The sequence below is a fragment of the Bombina bombina genome, chromosome 3 (assembly GCF_027579735.1).
Source record: "Bombina bombina isolate aBomBom1 chromosome 3, aBomBom1.pri, whole genome shotgun sequence".
In the NCBI taxonomy this organism is placed as follows: domain Eukaryota; kingdom Metazoa; phylum Chordata; class Amphibia; order Anura; family Bombinatoridae; genus Bombina; species Bombina bombina.
In genome coordinates, this window is record NC_069501.1 from 1,001,438,126 (window position 1) to 1,001,449,133 (window position 11,008).

The 11,008-nt window shown below is 38.4% G+C and overlaps 1 protein-coding gene across 1 annotated transcript in view; it reads right to left on the reverse strand.

Annotated features, from left to right (window-relative positions):
- The window catches only part of LOC128654306 (17-beta-hydroxysteroid dehydrogenase type 6), a 213,531-nt gene extending 202,752 nt beyond the window's left edge, over positions 1–10,779 (reverse strand). The window contains exon 1 of the mRNA XM_053708168.1: positions 10,703–10,779. The gene's annotated coding sequence lies outside the window, so the exon portion shown is untranslated. The remainder of the gene's footprint in view (positions 1–10,702) is intronic.
- Positions 10,780–11,008: the final 229 nt, after the last annotated feature.

The window sequence follows — 11,008 nt, forward strand, 5'->3', positions numbered from 1 at the left end:
TACAGAGAATCATAGAGTGGCACAGAAATAGGGACTCTAAGGCTTGGATTCCAATAGATTCACATATACTTCACTCCCCCTCTCCGGGGGCTTTATGTTGGATAGCAGGGCAGAATCGACCCCCATGGTTGAAGGCATACCCGCTTTTACACCATGTGTTCGAATTATGGGACACTTTGATAAAGAGATTCCCAGGAATATCACACTCAGATCACCCATGTCCCCAATTTCCCCGAATGCTGAGCTATTAGGGGGGGGTAATGTTTGACAGGAATAACCTGAATAATTGGGAGATGGGTTACACGGTTCCCCTATTTAATTTACTCAGTGAGGGCAAACTAAAAAACAGGTTAGACCTTACAGACATCCTAGGTGGAGTTTTTGTTAGGTGACTAAAATATAACCAAGTTCACCATTTTCTCCATACCCACCCTCTCAAACAGTCACTTACAAGAAATCTCACACCCTTCGAACAGACATGCGCTATGACAAGTTCAGCACATCACACCTTATCATGGGCTAAGAGACTCCTAGTTAATGCACAGAGCTCGAAACTTCCTGATTATATAGAAAGCTGGCATAGGGAATTGAATAAGACTATCACAGAAGCAGAGTGGGTTAAAATTTTTAATAATACAAGAAAATCTTCATCCTCAGCTAGATTTTTAGAGACAAATTACAAACTCCTGACTAGGTGGTACTTGACACCTACCAGACTTAAATGCATTTTCCCTGCCTCGTCGGACCTTTGTTGGAGGGGTTGTGGGGAAAGGGGGACGATGACACACATATGGTGGGCATGTCCTAAATTGTCACCTTTTTGGGAGGGCATACAGAATATCCTACAAGTCATAATGGGGCGGGGGGATTCCTATCAGCTAGACCCGACAACGGCCCTACTGAACCTGTTACCTAAATGTAAATGTAAATTAAGAACACAACTAATTCAGTTGGCATTGAATTCTGCTAGATCCTTAGTCGCTAGGCTCTGGAAATCTCAAATCTGCCCAACCCTAAAGGACTGGCACTCTCACATGACAGATACCTTGAGAATGGAAGAATACGGTTTCTTTAAATCGAATAGGTTAGGATTCTTCCATGATTTAAAATTCATCTGGGATGAAATCCAAAATAATCTGAGGATAGAAGGGGGGAGCTTTACACAAGTTACAGGAGTGACCTAGGAGGAATGACAGGCCTAGTGTTATCTTAGAGAGGTATGGCTGACGTGGTCCCACCCCTGCCTGATACTCTAATAATGACCTCTTTAGCTTAGCACTTCTGTCAAAGGTTGATAGTTAAATACAAAGTCGAGGGATACCACTAGATGTGTAGAATATATACAAAGTGATCTTAAATTAAGAAATTTTGGCATAGTTTTGTTGTTGTTTGAGTTATGTTTTGTACATTGGTGTCATTGTCAATCACCATGCATTTAAATGGAGTGGGGCTACTGTTTTCAAATGGACTTATCACGGACAGTCTAGCTCTACTATTTCATTTTACTATATGGGAGTTCGTTCTCCTTTCTTTTGGAGACTGATGGTTTATCCCTCTTTTGTTTCTGTTTCTGTCCCCTTCCCTCTTTTGTTTCTGTTTCTGTCCCCTTCACTAAGACGCATATTATATGCGACAAAGAAGGCAGATACTTATGCTTGAAAGGCCTACTCTATGGCAAGCCAGTAACTTTAATAAATGTTTATACCCCAAACTCACATCAAGATAAATTCATAACCTCAGTAGTGGACTTAATACTTAAAGAAGCAAAAGGTTCCCTAATCATGTCAGGAGATCTGAACTTTCCCCTTGACCCCACAGTCGACTGCTCGAATCCAAACACTAGAGCTAAAACCCCAAACCTTCACAATATCTGGCAACAATTCAAACTCCTCGGTCTACATGACACTTGGAGATACTTTAATCCCCAAAAACAAGATTTCACCTTCTTCTCCCATCCTAATCGCATCTATTCTAGGTTGGACTATATTCTAGTGGACCACCTAGTCCTATCCCACACTAGACACTCATATATAAATCATACAACATGATCAGACCATTCCTTAGTAGCATGCACCATAAATTGGCCAACAGCTCCTCTTAGAGCTTATCAGTGGAGATTAGATGACTCACAATTATTAGACCCGGTGCAAAAAGAATTATTCTTAGAACACATAACCTCATATTTCTCCATTAATGAGACCCCGGATGTTAATATAGCTACCCTATGGGAAGCACACAAGAGCACTATAAGAGGCAAATTCATTAAATCTGCTGCCCAAATTAAAAAGAAAAGTCGAGAGGAGATAAACCTTTTAACTATAGAAATTGCTGACTTAGATTTTAAACACAAAACTAACCCCACTGAGAATACTATTCTAGACCAACTTAAATCTAAAAGAGAACAAATAAACTCTTTACTACATATTAAATCACAAAGGCAACTCCTTCATCTACAACAAAACTTCTATAGGGAAGGAAATAAATCAGGGAAGTTACTAGCCAGGGCATTAAAAAAGCAACAACAGAAAACTTATATTCATTCCATAAGGACCTCGGATGGCAAACAATTGGAAGACACTAAATCCATAGCCAGAGAGATAAAGAACTTCTACCACAAACTTTATAATCTTTTCCCACTTAGAAACCCTCAGAATCACGAACTCCACTGTAACCAATACCTAGACAACTTGCTCATCCCCAAACTAAATTCTGACCAATGTGAACACCTAGACCGACCTATTATGTAATCTGAGGTACTAGAGGCAATAAAGCAACGAAAACAAAATAAAGCTCCAGGCCCTGACGGCTTCACGGGCCTTTATTATAAAACCTTCGCTTCTCATCTGGTACCGCACTTGACATCCCTATTTAATTCCATACCAGAACAGTTCCCTTTCCCAGATACTATGATGCAAGTCAACATCTCAGTCATAGCTAAGCCAGGCAAAATCCCAAACACGCTGGCTAATTTTAGGCCAATCTCCTTATTGAACAATGATCTCAAACTCTATGCAAACATTCTAGCTTCCCGCCTTAACCAAATTATACCCTCCATAGTCCACCAAGACCAAGTAAGTTTTGTTCCACATAGAGAAGCAAAAGATAACACGATCAAAGTACTTAATCTACTGGAATATGTCACACAAAACAAGACCCCGACTGTTTTTGTATCTACCGACGCTGAAAAAGCTTTTGACCGACTGGACTGGACATATCTGATCTCGACCTTACAACACTTTCACATTCCAGACTCCTTTATACAAAAAAATCTTGCTTTATATTCAAATCCTACAGCACAGATTAAGATTAATGGAAATCTTTCAGAACCCTTTGAAATTTGGAACGGCTCTAGACAAGGCTGTCCCCTTTCACCGCTCCTCTTTATTTTATCCCTTGAGCCTCTGGCTATCAGAATAAGACTAAATAATCAAATACAAGGAATAACTATTGCGAACCAAATGCATAAATTGGCCATATTCGCAGACAACATTCTCCTGACACTTGCAAACCCTACATTATCATTACAACAGGTAATCACCGAATTAACACAATTTGGGACAATATCAAACTTCCTAGTAAACATGACTAAATCGGAATACCTACCCATAAATCTATCACCCCACACCCTTACTATCCTAAAGTCAACCTGCCCCCTCAAGCAACAATCCAAATATCTGAAATACCTTGGCATCCACATTACCTCAGATAAGACAGATTTACGCAAATATAACTATGGTAGTCTAATCACAGAGCTTCAGACTCTAACATCCCACTGGCTCCCAAAAAACATATTGTTGTTAGGTAGAATACAAGCAACAAAAATGACTCTACTTCCAAAGGTTCTATACATTCTCCAGACTGTCCCTATTACAGGCATACAAAAAGACTTAGAAACAATGCAAAAGATCATAAACAAATACATTTGGAGATGTAGACCACCGTGGATTAATAAAAATACACTCTTCAAACCCCCAGCCGAGGGAGGCCTAGGAGTCCCCCACCTTCACTCCTATAAACTCGCCATATCTCTGCAGAGAATATATGAATGGTACAAATTTGACACATCCAATCATAAAAGCTGGGTCCAAATTGTAACTGACCTAGCCATTACACATGACCTGACTAAGCCGAGCTGGAACCCTGCATACTTTAACAGACATTCCATTTCATCATCTTCAATTTCCAATGAGACTTGGTCAGATTGGAAACAGATTTGTAAAGCTCCAAACAAAATCTCCTCCAGATACTCACCCCTTACCGCATTATTGAACAACCCGAAATTTAAACCTGGTAAAACCCTAGAAAATAGCTCCCTCATGGACCCCCTAGAACTCCTCCCCATATATCTTCTAACAGACGACGCTAAAAATATCAAAGACAAATCCCAACTTGACCTAATAGAGCACCCTTTTCTCTCATCTTGGTTCCGCATACACCAAATGAGACACTATATAATGTCACATAAATTTAGAAATGAACTAACACGCCCACTCACGGTATTTGAACTGTTATGCATATCTAAAGAGGAAACAAAGGGAGTAATTTCCAAGCTATATAAGTTCACTTTATCGCACACTTTTCCGGAATTCCCCTCCTACACTAGAAGATGGGATAGCGAGTTACACCTAAACACATCAGCAAAGACATGGCTACACAGATTCTCTAACCTCTTACATTCAGGACATTTGGCTCATGCAAAAGAAACTAACATTAAACTAATGATGAAGTGGTATCTAACGCCAGCTAGAATTAAGTATATATATAAACAAACTTCAGGTTCATGCTGGAGGGGTTGCTCCAAGGAAGGTCACTTATCCCACATCTGGTGGGAATGCGACCATATTAAACCATATTGGTCTACTATCTTCACAAATATTAATAAAATCTTAAATACTCAAATATCACCTAACCCAGAACCAGTGGAGGCTCCTCCATTTGTGCACATGAGCACGTGCCCCCCTGTCAGATGCAGAGGAAAAAAATAATTTTGATGAATAAAATATAATTTTTCCAATAGCCCCCTATTAGAAAAATTATATTTTATTTCTAACCCCCCCAAAAAAAATCTGATGCTTTTTTAATTTTGCTGAATAAAATATAATTTTTCCAATAGCCCCCTATTAGAAAAATTATATTTTATTTCTAACCCCCCAAAAAAAAAATCTGATGCTTTTTTTTTATTACAGTAAAAATGTTTTGGTTCCTGGTGTGTCTCTTTAAGGCAATCGCACGTGCGATAGAGCCCTATACCCTGCCTGTCAGTGAAGTCTATTTCACTGCAGGCATGTGGGCCAGGCTTAAACTGCTTGCATTCAGATCCCTGTTCGCACAAGCTGAAGTGTGCGAGTGGGGAGGGACAACTTCAAGGAGCCAAGTTCAGCTGCTCTCTGATTGGCTGCAGGTATCCCTGCATCACCGGCTCCTCCCCCGGATCAAACAGGCGTTCTAGCCAAGTTGCCTGTGTGCCCTCGGATAGGCTGCGCCTGCACGCCACTTTGCCGGGTAGTACCCTATTGTTTGTCTTTTATAGAAGACAAACAATAGGGAAGCTGAAGATTCGCACTGACTTCTCACACACTGCCTGGCCCTTTAAGAGACCTCTGCTGCTGATTGTGGCCAGCAGGGGAAATCCCGGGGTTTAAAGTGAAAGTGAAACTGGAATCTTCTAAGGAAACCATCACAGGCTAACAGGTATGTGGTGGGGGCTCAGACTGGCGGATCTGGGTGCTGGGGGGGGGGAGGAGCAGGAGGTGAATCACATGCAGCAGCCTGGGACATCCCTGCAATCAGTGCAGTATGGATGACTTGTCCTTGCACAGCCTGCAAGTGTATCCGGGGATGGAGGGACGGCTGTGACCCTGCTTAAGGGGTGTTAGAGGCAGCAGGAGGTGGGACAGGTAAGGAGGGTGTGTGTGCAGCATAAAGGCTGACAGTGATGGGTTTGTATCAGGATGCTGTGCTCTGGATATCACAGCATCCTAACTGCATCCTGATGGGAGGGGTGACACCGAGAGATGGAGATAGGTAATAAAGATGATCAGCCCATGGCACAGGGTGGAATCACACTTGCTCTCATTAGTGGTGCTGAGTGAGACACTGGCATCCGTGTCAAATCTATTCTAAGTGTGTGTCTGTCTGTTCAGCCAAGTTTAATGGATTCATGTGGATGATGTGCCAGTGAGAGACAGGCAGGAGCTAATACTGTGATGTGAATGTCAGACAGTAAGTGCTGGAGATGATGTTGCACTACATATGTATGGCAGGGATGTGTTACTGGAGGTGTGTATGTACTAATATATATACTGGGTACAAGAGTCCTGTCACTGGGGCAGTATAAGGACTTTATAAATATAAATAAATATATATATATATATATATATGTCCTTATACTGCCCCAGTAACAGGACTCTTGTACCCAGTATATATATATATATATATATATATATATATATATATATATATATATATATATACATATATAGTAACTGCAGGGTGTATATGGTGCTCTTGTCTTTCAATATACACAGGTTAGTTATGTACATACAACACACAGTAATACACATAACACACTGCCCTCACCTTGTACAAGGATGTGTTAAGGTAACTGGCAGTGTGTGTGTGTATGTATGTGTGTGTATGTATATATATATATATATATATATATACATAAACACACAACAAAATGGGCGGAGCCATCTGAGGGGCGGGGCTAGTGCTCCCCCATCTTCAAAAGTCACCAGCTGCCACTGCCCAGAAATAATAATGCTAAGCCAACCTCCGACAATCACATGTAAAAAAAGAAAACACTTATTCCACATCATGCTAAATGCAGCCAATCAGATATTACCGAGAAAATGGAAATCAACGATAGTGCCTACCATCTCAGAATGGATAGACGTAGTTAACAAAAACCTATTACTAGAGAGGTTATACTATCTAAAACTAGGCCAACTATCACTATACTTGGACATGGTGTTTCTGTGGGAATCTTTCAAATATAACAAACAGAGCATATAACATACTACTGAGACAACAAAAAATAACGAAAGAGATATAGAACCATACCACTCATAACGGTTTCCTTACCCCCTTTTCTTTTCCTTCTATTTCCTTTCCCTAGTCTTAATAAATCTCCTTTTATAAGGCAAATTACAAAATACCATTGATTTGATGAACCATATCATGTCTACAATATAAACTTAATGAGAAATAGACACCTGATGTCCTCCGTTTGTTAAAAATTGGCAAAGCTCTTATGTTTCACATTTTAATTTAGAGACTTTGAGCCTCCCAAAGATACAGCGATTTTGTGAAGAGACTTTAAGCCTGAGGCATCACGGAAAAGACTCTGGATCATTGTTTTATGTAATATGGTATTGTAAAACTTATCTTTTCTTTTCCTATCTAGGAAAATAGATCTGTTATTTTGCCTTGTTGTTATTGTATTTCAACAAAATTTCAATAAAAATAATATACAAAAAAAAAAAAATACTTCATGCTGAAAGCTCCTTTATACATGTAAAAATGAGCACTGAGCTGCTCAGGCAGACCACGGCAGAACGTTATTTTCTGTGAGGTGACGTTTCCACCACTTAGCCAATAGCCGTGTGGGCTATCCGGCTTGGCACCCGTTGGAATGCATGGCTATTGGCTAAGAGGGGGAAATGTCACCTCACAAAAAATAGCCTTCTGCCTTGGGCTGCCTGAGCAGCTCAGTGCGGCGAACGCTTCAAAACAACTAAAGGAACGTTTAGTATGAAGTATTTTATACTTTATGACTGAAAGTCCCCTTTATTTGTTCCAATTGTAAATCCTTGCATTTCACAAACGCTAGGATTTTTACCATCACTTTAAAGGGATACTAAACCCATTTTTTTTCTTTCATGATTCAGATAATGCATGAGATTTTAAGCACCTTTCTAATTTACTCCTACTATCAATTTTTCTTTGTTCTGATGCTATCTTAATTTGAAAAAGCAGTACTGTAAGCTTTAGAGCCGGACCATTTTTTGTTCAGCACCTGGGTAGCAGTTGCTGATTTGTGGCTAAATGTAGCAAACCAATCAGCAAGCTCTACCAAGGTGCTGAACTAAAAATGGGCCAGCTCCTAACCTTTTATTACTGCTTTTTCAAATCAAGATAACATGAGAACAAAGAAAAATTGATAATAGGAATCATGAAAGAAAAGATGTGGGGTTAGTATCCCTTTAAATAAAGTTTTTTTATGTTATGGAATTCTCACAGACATAACTCAAGTTAAAGGGACATTCCAGCCAAAATTGGAATCCTTATGGATTCATTCCAGTTTTCAATACAAGCAATTTTGCAATATACATATATTAGCACAAATGCTTCTACTAAAAGCTATAGCTGTTTCAAATGTGTATTTAATTATGCAGCGTGCACCAGCATTTTAAACACAGCACTTGCTCTGAGAGCCTAAGGTGCTTGTACCATCTGGTAATGACTCAATATGCTAATTGCTGACATGATACGAGCCCCACTGGTGCTCTGAGCAGCTGCATTATTTAAATTGCTGGTGCACTGAGAATACCTATTTATGCATCACATGCACGTGCAGAGAAAAATGTTAACAATAAACCAGTGATAACTTTTATTAGAAGCATTTTTGCCAGTACATGTATATTGCAAATATGTTTCTATTAAAATATGTAATTAATCTATGTGCATTTAAATTTTGACCAGAATGTTCCTTTAAGTTAAAACATTTTGACAGATGTTCTCCTAATGGATTTTTAATACCTTTGGTAGGAAGGTAAGCTAGACAGTAAAGATAGAATGGTTAGATTTAGGTATTTCTGTCTATGCATAAGTTGTTCATTTGTTTCTTTTTACTTTATCCTTGATTCTGATTTTTTATTTTTTTATTAAAAAAACATGAAACCAAAAATGTTTCTTTCATGATTAAGATCGAGAATACAATTTTAAACAACATTCCAATTTACTTTGATTATCTAATTTACTTCATTCTTTAGATTTCCTTTGTTGAAGAAATAGCAATGCACATAGGTGAGCCAATCACACGAGGCATCTATGTGCAGCCACCAATCAGCAGCTACTGAGCCTTTTTTAGATATGCTTTTCAACAAAGGGTATTAAGAGAATTAAACAAATTTGATAATAGAAGTCAATTGGAAAGTTGTTTAAAATTGCATGCTCCTTCTGAATAATGAAAGAAAAAAATGGGGTTTCATGTTCCTTTAATGTAACAGAAATTACAAATTTTATTCATACCTGTAACACCACAAAAATGCAACTGAAATATGATAAAAGTGAGCATATGTTGATTTATAGTGATGATGATAATGCTTGCACATAGATCAATTATTCAGAAGCCTCAAGGGCTGCCTAAAAAGCTATGGTTAATAAACACACAAATAACAATATATTTGCTAAAAATAAATAAATATAAATATATTTAGTTATATTTATCATATACAAATATAATACCATACAGTCAAAGATCCTATCAACAATATAAGTAGAATGATACCTTTCATGAAGAACTCAAAGCTCTGAGGCAGCATTTGCTAGAACTGTAATCACAGTGTCCCTACTCTAGATAAGGGGTCTTCAAAAAATGTTTTCCCAAAACCCAGTGCAATGGTACCACATACCTTCCCAACACTATTTTTATTCTTGATCTGAAACTTCTGAAGTAATATAAAACAAGATAGATGTAATTTTTAGTGAAGTGACTAAAATGTGTGCATACTTTATTTCTGACTGTAGTCAAACTTTAAAGTGCTATAAAAGATAACACCACACACAACACCCACACACACTCTAATAAAACACACACACAGCACCTTCTCATATAACACACACACCACACTTTCATACAACACACACACTCTAATCAAACACACACACACCACACTCTCATATTACACACACATCAGACACACTCTCATATAACACACACACCACACACACTCTTCTACAACACACAACACAATACTCTCATACAACACACACACCAGACACACTCTCATATGAAACACACATCACACACACTCTCCTTTAACATAAACACAAGTCACGACCCAGTAAATGTGGTGTTGCGACCTAATAATGTGTCCCAACCCTTGGTTTGAAGCGCTGTCCTCTAGATAGTAAATCTAAAACTTTTCATACAAAGACATTTTGCATTTGTCAGTGGAATCTAACAACAAATAATGTTTCCAAATAAAAATGCATCAGATTGTATGAAAGACTAAGATCTTTTTAGAAATCAGTATGATGTTCCTTTATACTCTATAACTTGTTTAGAACATCTTACTTTAGTACAACATCTATTGCTACAGTGAGTTTTCTGCCATTCCTAGTAAACACACATCTTAACCAATATCTAACACATACAAAAGAGAAATATATGCCACTTTGATGTATCCTATCATACAGAAAGAGAGACAGAGATTTATAGATAGATGATAGATAGAGAGACAGATATAGAAAGATAGACAGACAGACAGCTGCTGGAAAAATACAATTCAACACCTGCAAATATTTACTAGTATGGGACTAATCATGGAGACCTGGAAATTCTCAGCTATGTATTAAAGTACTGAAGTAGGTAGTAATACCTGGGCAAGGACAAAGAGACACATTTAATAAGTACCTCTATCTATCAGCTATCTATCTCTCGTCTAATGAACATATGAAAGAGGTATAGACACACCTTTTATAATTTCTTCATGGGCCTTTTCTCCATCATCAGCTATTCATGAGAGTGTTGTGTTGCTCCTTTCAAAATGCTGGCGCTGTAAGTTTAGGAAACACACTGAGAGCTGAGTGAAAATGGAAATCCTATTCCTTAAGGTACTGGAAGGAAATTTCTTTCAGAGAATGGGAAATACAGTAACAAGAAGTCGTACCTTGAAATATTAGGGTAAGGACACTCTAGGGAAAAATACGGAAGTTTTCCTTTATGGAAAGGGTATTGTATTCATAGAATTGTGCCCTCAGAGAGGTGGCACAAAATGAC